Here is a 10367-nt window from a genome sequence, read left to right as displayed (position 1 = left end):
CCCGACAATGCCAATCCTCCCAATCAATCCTCCCAATGATTTTGGGAGAAATTACATTTATCCCTCTGAGCCTGTTTTTTCATCTGATCAGTACAGTACTAAGGGGGCAGTTCTTTTAAGCATGAATGGAAATGATGCAAGTACTTAATAAATGTTTCTTAAATCTGAATTTCTCTGCTAACTTCTTGACCAAACGGCGCCCTGAAGGGACGCTCATATTCTATTTCCTTTTTGTGAAAATTTGGGTGAGACTCCCCCTGCCTTTGGATAAGACACTTCGTGTGATTTTGGGTGAAACATTTCCCCTCCCGAGCCTCACATGAAAAAATAAGGTGTCGGATTAAAGCAACTAGAGAGGGCTTCCCTGGTGGCGCAGTGGTTGAGAGTCCGCCTGCCGATGCAGGGGACACGGGTTCATGCCCTGGTCTGGGAAGATCCCACATGTCGCGGAACGGCTGGGCCTGTGAGCCATGGCCGCTGAGCCTGCGCGTCCAGAGCCTGTGCTCCGCAACGGGAGAAGCCACAACAGTGAGAGGCCCGCGTACCGAAAAAAAAAACAAAAACAAAACTAGAGATAGTTTAGTTAAGAGCATGGACTTAGGCCTCTGGAGTCGTGGATCCTTGGGCAAGTTCCTCACCTTAACTTCTTCTTCTGTAAAATGGGGATAATACCCACCCTCACAGAGTTGCCATGAGAATTAAATGAGATAATGCATACAGAGTACCTGTCACAATACCCATACAGAATAAGTTTTCAAAACATTTCCTGCTTTTAACTAGCATTATCATTATCTCAGTCTTCCAGCTGTGATCTGGGTGTCTATGATTTCTGGCACCCACTTCCTTATGCCTTGGCTTAACCACCAAAGCCCTTTCTATGCGTGTCTCAAACTGCGCTTACTAATATTTTCCATTTGACCTCCTCCTCTGCATTTAGGGGAGGGCAGGCTCCTTGAGGCATTCTTTACGCACCAATTGAAGACTGAAGGAAGCTACCAATTAATGAGTGTCTTGCAAGTGCCAGATGCCAAAATTGTGAGCTTTACAGATGAGAAAACTGAAGCTCAGAGAAGTAAAGTGACTTACTCAAGACTATGCAGGTAGAAAGCAGAAAAGTGGATTCAAACCCAGAACTGTCTGCCTCCAGAATCTGTGCTCTTTCCAGAAGCTCCCACTTTAGTAAAACAGGCAGGCAAAGGTAAGCCAAGGTGCAGGTGGTACAGGTCTATGGCCAAGCGAAGGGTTCAGGTGGAAAGTGTGACTGGAAGTTGGAGGTGGGAGAGCTCTCTTGCCACTAAGCTGCTCCCAGAAAGTTCTCAGAGGCTTGAGATAGATGAGAAAGTTCGAGGTCATGCTGGGGCCAAGTGTTTTGGGGGGTGGGAGCCATAGTCAGGGGACTAGCAACCTTTTACTGTCACCTTGCTCATGTTCCTTCTGCTCTTAAAGATAAGCAAGGACCAACAGCAATGGGAGGCAGGGGGCTCTGGCCTCATGGGTCCTGGTGTGCCCGCTGCCTCCCACCTCAGCAAGACTGGGGAGTGAACTGGCATTTACCCAAGCACCAGAGTTTACAACATACCTCCCTCCTACCCAGGGCCGGAAGCATGGCCTGAGACTCTGCAGTAGGCAGACATTCAGCAAATATCTCGTTCCTGTGAGGGAGGTGGGAGCCCTCTAACCTGACGGGCAGTTTATTATTATTATATGTATATATATATATATATTTTTTTTTTATTTGGGCTGCGTTGGGTCTTCATTGCTGAGCACAGGCTTTCTCTAGTTGTGGCAAACGGGGGCTACTCTTCGTTGCGGTATGTGGGCTTCTCATTGCAGTGGCTTCTCTTGCTGTGGAGCACGGGATCTAGGTGCCTGGGCTTCGGCAGTTGCAGCACGCAGGCTCAGTAGTTGCGGCACACGGATCCCAGAGCACACGGGCTTTGTTAGTTGCAGCACGTGGGCTCAATAGTTGTGGCGCATGGGCTTAGTTGCTCCACGGCATGTGGGATCTTCCCGGACCAGGGATCGAACTTGTGTCTGCTGCATTGGCAGGCACATTCTTAACCACTGCACTACCAGGGAAGTCCCCAGTTTATTATTTTTTAAAAAACATTTATTGGGGGAAGTCAGGGCCTTATTATAAAAGTATACATTTTCATCATAGAAACTTGGAAAATAGTGATGGCCATCATTTATTGAGGAAATATTATGGGCCACCAATACTTAACAAGTCTATGGGGCTGGGCTCTGTCACTTACTAGCTGGCTGTTTCTGCTCCAGCTACTCCACTGAGCCTCAGTTTCCATATCTGGAAAATAGAGATTCTAATAGAACCCACCTTGCATGATAACCCTTATCATGCAAATTAAATTTCTCATAATATTGTCATATTGTTTTTAAAAAGATGTTTTCCAAAAACAAAGTTATGAAAATGAAACAAGAGTCTAAGCTCGCCTAATAGTTATTTTTCTGACTTATATTTTTCTATCTCCCATCTTAAATGGTTCTGGAAATCTTTCCAAGGTCTCCAGACTTACATAAGATTTGAGTGTTAGGGACTTCCCTGGCCGCCCAGTGGTTAAGACTGCGCTTGTACTAGAGGGGGCACGGGTTTGATCCCTGGTCAGGGAACTAAGATCCCGCGTGCTGCCCAGTGCAGCCAAAAAAAAAAAAAAAAGATTTAAGTGTTAGAAGGACATTGGAGGAAAATTTGTCCAGCTTCCAAGCTCACCCAGGACTCCCTCTGGACTTCTGGGGTGGGGGCCACTTGGCCTCTTCTTGATTCCATCCTGGGGTGGATGCTCATTGCCTGACAATGGTGCAAAGGCCCTGGAATGGGAGGAGGGAGGCTCTTTCTGGGTCTGCTCCTCACCTGTGGGATGAGGAAGTAGAGGGTTACAGGGTTAGAGTGTTAGAGGGTTCTGGAGGCCTCTGTTCTTGAGAATAGAGTCCACTTTGCTTCTAGGTCATTTCCTGAAAAACCCTTATCAGTTATGACCCCTTTGGGGCTAAAGAGTTTATCAACTCCTAGCAGCTCAGGAGGGAGAGGTAAATAATAATGGAGAAAGAGGTCCTCTCAGTCCAAGCATTCCTTCAGAATAAAAACCTGGCTATCTCTCCCACCTTCCCCCTCTTCTCCACCCACATCACAGGCGCCTTGGGTCAAGCCCTCCCTATATCCTGTTGACATTTAGGACCTTCATATTATGTGTCCTGCCCTTCACCCTTCTCAGTGTTCCAGAAACTATCATGTTCTCTCCTATGTTGAGGCCTCTCCTTCCAATGGGAACATCCTCCTTTGCCTTTTCCCCCTGGGAAAATCCCCCTCCATCCTTCAAGAACTAGTTCAAATGTCCCCTCCTCCATGAATACCCCCACTCCCCCCAAATAGAATTACACTCTACATTCTAGTAGGCCTGCTGCCATTGTAACATTCCTTATCCTTTTTGTGATTTTTTTCTGTATGTGTCTCCTTCTTGGACTATGAACTCCTCAAGGGAAGGGATCTTTACTCATTCATCTTACCTGATACACAGTAGGTGTCAATAAATTGTCTGAAATGAATGGATGGATGGATGGATGGATGAACAAACAGATGAAGATTTCCCTTGGAATGTTCTGTGGCGCTGTTGGATCACAGCCCTCTCTCAGTGGGGGTGAAAGCTGCAGGGCAGATCATACTGTAATATGTGCTGCAACCCCCTTCCTTTCTTCCCATCCTTGCTGTGTTCCGTTCTGTCACTGAGCTCAAGTACATATTGAGCACTTGCCCAGCAAGGCCCTGGGAACAGTCATTAAAGAACACTGTGAAACTGGGACAGGGAGTGGCCTGAGGTGTTTTGCTCACCCAGGTCCCTCTCGTTCTGCACAAACATTCCCTTTGAGTGGTCTTCCCTGAACACTAACCTATAATATGTCCTCTTCCCATTTCTCTTTTCTCACACCACCCTTTTGACTTCCTCACAGCATTTACTGAAATCTTAAATTACCATAATCTTTAATGTTTTCCCCCATTCAAATGTCAGTTCCATAATAACAGGGACTATGTCCTTTTTTTTCACTTCTGTAGCCCCAGTGTGTGCAGTACCTGGCACACAGCACATACTTAACAGCTATATTATGCTGTAATATTTTAGTATCATTTTCTACTTCTCTAATTCTCTCTTCATTTGTGTCTAATCTGATGTTAAAACTATCCAGTGAGTTCTTAATTTCTATTATTGTATCTTTTAAAATTTATTAATTTATTTTTGGCTGTGTTGGGTCTTCGTTTCTGTGCGAGGGCTTTCTCTAGTTGTGGCAAGTGGGGGCCACTCTTCATCGCGGTGCGCGGGCCTCTCACTATCGCAGCCTCTCTTGTTGCGGAGCACAGGCTCCAGATGCGCAGGCTCAGTAGTTGTGGCTCACGGGCCCAGCCGCTCCGTGGCATGTGGGATCCTCCCAGACCAGGGCTCGAACCCGTTTCCCCTGCATTAGCAGGCAGATTCTCAACCACTGCGCCACCAGGGAAGCCCACTATTGTATTTTTAAGTTCTAGAATTTCCATTTGGTTCTTTTTTTTAAAAATAAATTTATTTTATTTATTTTTGGCTGTGTTGGGTCTTCATTGCTGCGTGTGGGCTTTCTCTAGTTGCGGTGAGTGGGGGCTACTCTTCGTTGCAGTGCACAGGCTTCTCATTGCTGTGGCTTCTCATTGTGGAGCACGGGGTCTAGGTGTGTGGGCTTCAGTAGTTGTGGCACGCGGGCTCAGTAGTTGTGGCTCACGGGCTCTAGAGCACAGGCTCAATAGTTGAGGCGCACGGGCTTAGTTGCTCCGTGGTATGTGGGATCTTCCCAGACCAGGGATTGAACCCGTGTCCCCTGCATTGGCAGGCGGATTCTCAACCACTGCGCCACCAGGGAAGCCCCTCCATTTGGTTCTTTTCTATAATTTCTAGTTTGTGGTCTTGTCTTATATGTCTTTGAATACACTAAGCATTGTTATTTAAAAGTTTGGTTGATAATGCCATTATCTGGATCTTCTGTGTAATTGTTTCTATTATCTGTTGTTCCTCTTTGTTTTTTTCGGGGTGTTTTTTGTTTTTTGACCATGTTGTCTTCAGTTTCTATGACGGGCTGGGCTGTTGTTTCCTGTTTACTCTTACTCCTCAGGTGTAACCTTTCATGGTCCCAACCCAAAGCCTAGTGGAGGGTGGGGGAGTTTACCAGGGCCCCCATTTAGTGGGTCTTGAACTACAGTTTTTCTCCCCCAGCCCCATAAATCTGTAGAAAGCTCTGCTCAGTTTCTCAGCTGTCTCTTCTGGAAGTGGCAAATACTTTTAGGGGAAAAGCAGCCCCAAAGGGCTCACCTCTTTGTTCCCCTTAATTCTTTTCTTCGTTGGTAACTCCCCAGTACTTAGTCTGCTATTGGCCCATAATAAGCATTTATTGACTGCATGAATACAGGTATGTACGGCTTGGAGGTGGGAGTGATCACCTTATATTCACCCATTCATTCAGCTAGCCTAACTGCCATATTCTGTTTTTTAGTTTTGTTTTATTCATTTATTTATCTATTTTTCGCTGTGTTGGACTTTCTTTAGTTGCAGTGAGTGGGGGCTACTCTTCGTTGAGGTGCGCGGGCTTCTCATTTTGGTGGCTTCTCTTTCTTGCCAAGCATGGGCTCTAGGCGCACGGGCTTCAGTAGCTGTGCCATGCGGGTTCAGTAGTTGTGGCTCGTGGGCTCTAGAGTGCAGGCTCAGTAGTTGTGGTGCACGGGCTTAGTTGCTCGGCGGCATGTGGGATCTTCCCAGACCAGGGCTCGAACCCGTGTTCCCTGCGTTGGCAGGCGGATCCTTAACCACCGCGCCACCAGGGAAGTCCCATATTCTGTTTTCTGCTGAGTTAAAGAGGTGATGAGACCTAGAGGGACCTGGTGTTGGGTCAAACTACTAGACCATATTCTTAGCAGGCACAACCTTTAGTGCAGTGACCAAGAGAAGGAGCTCTTGGAACACTGAGGAACTCCCTCTCTTTGAAGGCGTTGAGGGGGTGTGGATTGAGATTTCCCATCAAGTCAGGTTTGGAGAAGGTGTACAGTAGGACAGGGAAGTCAAGAAATAGACTAGGTTCTATCTCCAGCTCTGCCATTAACCTGCCCTTCTTGGGCTCTCAACTTTCCCATCTGTAAAATGGGGGTCTCTCTAAGCTCTTTAAGCTTTGTGACCAGGGTTCTGTCTATCCAGATGGTGTCAAGACAGAATCAAACTGCTCAGAGGGCAGGAGAGGAAAAGGTTACTGACAGACTCCAGATATCCCTTCATGCCCCAAGTCCTGATGACCCTAAAAACCCTTCCAGCACCCAGATCCCCCCACCACTAGCAGCTCAAGCTCAAATGACAGCAGAGACCCAGGACGTGGAAAAGAAATTTCTCAGGTTTCTAAGAATATTTTTGCAAATATGAGCTTGGCATTTAAGTATCCTCACAAGAATCCACAGCCTGGAGAAAGGGCATCCTGGCTGGCCCCAGGGTTTAGCCCACCTTACCTGCCTCTTTGTCAGAAGGGAGAAGACTGCCCAGTATGATGGCGTCAATTTTCAGCAGAGCAATCTTGGACTTCAACATGGGCCTCTTGTCTCCTGGGCCAGTGCCCTTCTGGTATCCCTGCCTCACAGACTCTCATGAACCCCCAGAATCACCCACCCCAACAGGTGCACCAAAGGCAGCTGAGACTTGAACAGAGGGTCAGGAAAGGCCTCTGGTGAAGGAGCTGATGGGGGTGGGCAGTGACAGGTAGTTGAGGGCTCCACCCACTTCCTTCCCTACCCACCTCCCCGGGGCGAGATTCCTACCCCTCTCTCTCGCCATTTCCTGGCTTTCTCTCTCCAGCCTTGACTTTCAGTTCTTTTCTGTTTCTTTTTAGCCAGGGCTGGAGGCCCTAAAGGCCCACACAGGTTTTTCTGAGGCTTGATACATGAGACACAAAAGCATAGAAGGGAAGTGAAAGGTTTTATTTTTTTCACTATCTGGCATGCAAATGAGACATAGAATAGACTAAGGAAGGGAGAGTAAGTGGGGCTGGAGCTGGGCTGTAGAGCCAATCCCTGGGTCCTCCAGGAGGGAGCCAGTCAGGGAACCAAGATTTAATTGGTGACTTCTAGGAAAGCCCCAGAGGTTACATACATGGCTGCAGCTTCAGACATACCTGGATTCAATTACACATGAAACTGGCTCCACCTTTTATTACCTTGGACAAGTCACTTAATATCCAAGCCTCAGTTTCTTCATCAGGAAAATGGGGATAATTATGAAACCTACTGCAGAACCCCACTGAGAGAATAAAATGTATAAAGAATGGAGCACTGTCCAGGCACCTTTGTGATTCACCTCATCCCCCACCCCTGGCTAGAACTTCACAGCCACCCCACCCCAAACGTTTTCCCCAGCAGTTTATTAACTTCTCGACCCTCCACTAGCCCTCCTCCTATCCATCTGAGATTGACATACACAATCTGTTATTTTCTTCATCCAAATCACAAGATGCTAGGTCTTAATAAACTTCAGAAATAATCCGCTTCAGTCTTCTCACTTGAAATGAGAAACCTGAGGCCCAGGGGGAATGGGCTTACCTAGAAGCTAGGTTTCTGGATTCCTAACACAGTGCTCCTTTGTTTTCACAGGACTCTCCTCCCCCACCACCCCAAATTTTCATGCTCCCCAAGCCTTCATTCTGAACCTGTGTAATAGTCTACAACCTTATCCTGAAACCTAAATTTATCCCAGCCTTTCCTCTTTCAGCGCCTATCCCCTGCCCCAATCTCCTTTTAATTATACTGTATTTAATTCTCTGGCAGCTCTTTCGTTAAAGGCTCAGAGACGGACAGTTTCTGGCCCAGGGTCTCGGAGTTGATATGTGATTAAACCAAGATTCAATCCCCGCTATGCATGACTCCAAGCCCAGGGTTCTATTTACTGCCCCACAGGTGCCTCGTGGATGCCTACCTCCCATCCCCTGGGATGTGCCTCAGTCCCTCTCCAGAACCCACCATCTGCCAGGGCTGTAGAACCTAGGGCCTGGCACGCTCCACCCCAAGGTCTGTAGAAAAGCAGTAGCACCCCACCCCACCCTGTAGGCCCTCCTTCCTCTCCCTCCACCCCGCCTCCCTGCCTCCTTCTCGTTCAAAAGCAGCCAAGCCAGAAGAGGCCTGCAGACAGCCCTGCGTTCATCTCCAAAAGCTGCTACAAAGAGGGCCATTGAGAGACTCCCAAGATGAAAGGCTTCCTCTTCCTCCTATTCACCGTCAGCCTCTTGATTATGATTCAGGTAAGAGCAGCACCCCAGAGCCCCCGGCACCATCACCCAGGACTCCCCAGATCTGCCCGGCATGGGGGAGAAGGCATGCAGGCTCCTGGGCACCCAGCCTTCTTCCACGGGAGCAGAGGCTCCAGCAGGGGAACCATGGGCTCAGGGGGCCTGACTCCCAGCCTTCCAATCCTTCTGGTTGGGAGCAGCCCGTTTGAGGGCTGCCCCTGAGCAGGACTGTCTTCTGTACCCGAGGCTGGGGAGCACTTACAGGGTGCCAGGCATACTGAGGCACCCAAGGGGTGCTATGGAATAACAGGGGATTAAGAGGCTTGGGAAGACGGCCCTAAGAGAGGATGGCATCAACCCACAGGGAACCTGGGGAAATGGTCCTATGGGAGGGGGCCGGGAAATGTTCAAATGGAGCCTGATCCGGTTCTGGAGGTGGCAGGAAACCCCCCGGGAGAGGAGCCCGCGCGTTCGGCAATGCTAAGATAGAAATCTCCCACTCCGGAAACAGGTAGAGGCTCGAGACCAACTGCTATGCCAAGAGGCAGCTTGGCGGCATCTCACACGTTAGTCGGTGCGGGGCATGGGAACCATCCAGTTTTCGATCAGGAACAGCCTGATCAAGCGTCGAGAACAGCTTAATCTCCATGAGGGGCAGTTCTGGTTGCAGCCTGATCAAGCATTGAGAACAGCTTGATCACCATCTGCTACCTCCTCAGGGGAGAAGCCACACCCTCCCCACCCACCTACACTTTGCCAGGTGCCTTCTCGCCAGCCCTGTCTCATGTGACCCCCATGACTGTGACGGGCTCTTCTCCCCATTCACAAGATGAAGAAACTGAGGTTCAGGGAGGCTCAGGCCCTGGACGGTCAAGGGCTGGGGGCACAGGCTCCCCTATCTCCTACATGCTGGAGGAGCTGGTGGTCTGGTGGACGTGAAAGGAAGGTTCTGTGGGACGTGGACCAGTAACCGCCTCTGACCCTGCCTGTGTTGAGGCAGGAAGCAGCCAACCATCCTCACGGGACCTTGTGGTAGAAGTTGTGGTCACTGGGGCAGGGAACTGAGAACTACTTGGGGTGGGGGCACTGTCTCTAAACAACGAACACGAACTTCAACCCCCCATGAGCTTGCCACACTTCTCTTGCAGATACAAACTGGAGTCTTGGGAAACCAGACCACCACCCAGAAACCCAGGAATGGGGCCCCAGCCCTCGGCAGCCTGGGCGGCGGCAGCACCCTTGTCTTCTTGACTAACATCGTCATCCAGCTCTTCCACCTCAGATGAGGTGACACGCCCCAGCCCAGCCCTAGTCCCGTGCCCCCAGGACAGCTGCCACCATCACTAGCAAGAGAAGCCCCTCCCTGCCCCATCCTTGGGAGGGGCTGATGCTAGAGATGAGCAGGTTGTGGGAACTGACACGTAGAGCCTGGGGGGCCATGGCCGACACAGCGAGATACTGACATGGAGGGGCAAGCACCACCCAGCCGGGGATCAATAAAGTTGTCATGTACTTGGAGTGGGGTCCTGTGTGTGGTCACTGGACGTCACCAGGCCCAAAGATCCAGGTCTGCAGCAGCACCAAGGGGCCACCTATAGCCCCATCAGCAGGCGAGGTGGCACCAGCGAGCTCGCACCTCACCTGCCTTGCGCCAAAGTCCAAATGCGGAGGCCCTTCCCCTTCGAATCCCCTTGCAGGGACACGACGCAGAACCTGCCATCTTCACCCTCCCTTTAGTTGCATTTGCTTACCTGTCCCTGCGAGTTTGGGAATGATGGTCCCAGAGGACCCCACCCCCACCCCCTCCCAGACCCTGGACATCCCCAGTTGCGGAGGCTCAGAGAGCCCCCCACTCCACTGCCTCGGTGTCCTCAGAATGACAGATTCAGAGAGAAGCCCCCCCACCACCAGCCTATAGGGGTTCCCAGCCTCACAGCCATCCTCCTGTCTTCAAGTCCCCAACCACTGGGGACTGAAAAAGACGAAGAGGCCACTGTCCATTTCTTCCCTGCCTACCCATGGGCTGGGAAGGCAGGAAGGACAACCCTCCTGGGTGCGGGCTGGTGGAACTGGGAGCT

Source organism: Globicephala melas, chromosome 1, assembly GCF_963455315.2.
Source record: "Globicephala melas chromosome 1, mGloMel1.2, whole genome shotgun sequence".
Lineage (NCBI taxonomy): Eukaryota > Metazoa > Chordata > Mammalia > Artiodactyla > Delphinidae > Globicephala > Globicephala melas.
This window is presented reverse-complemented; position numbering follows the sequence as displayed.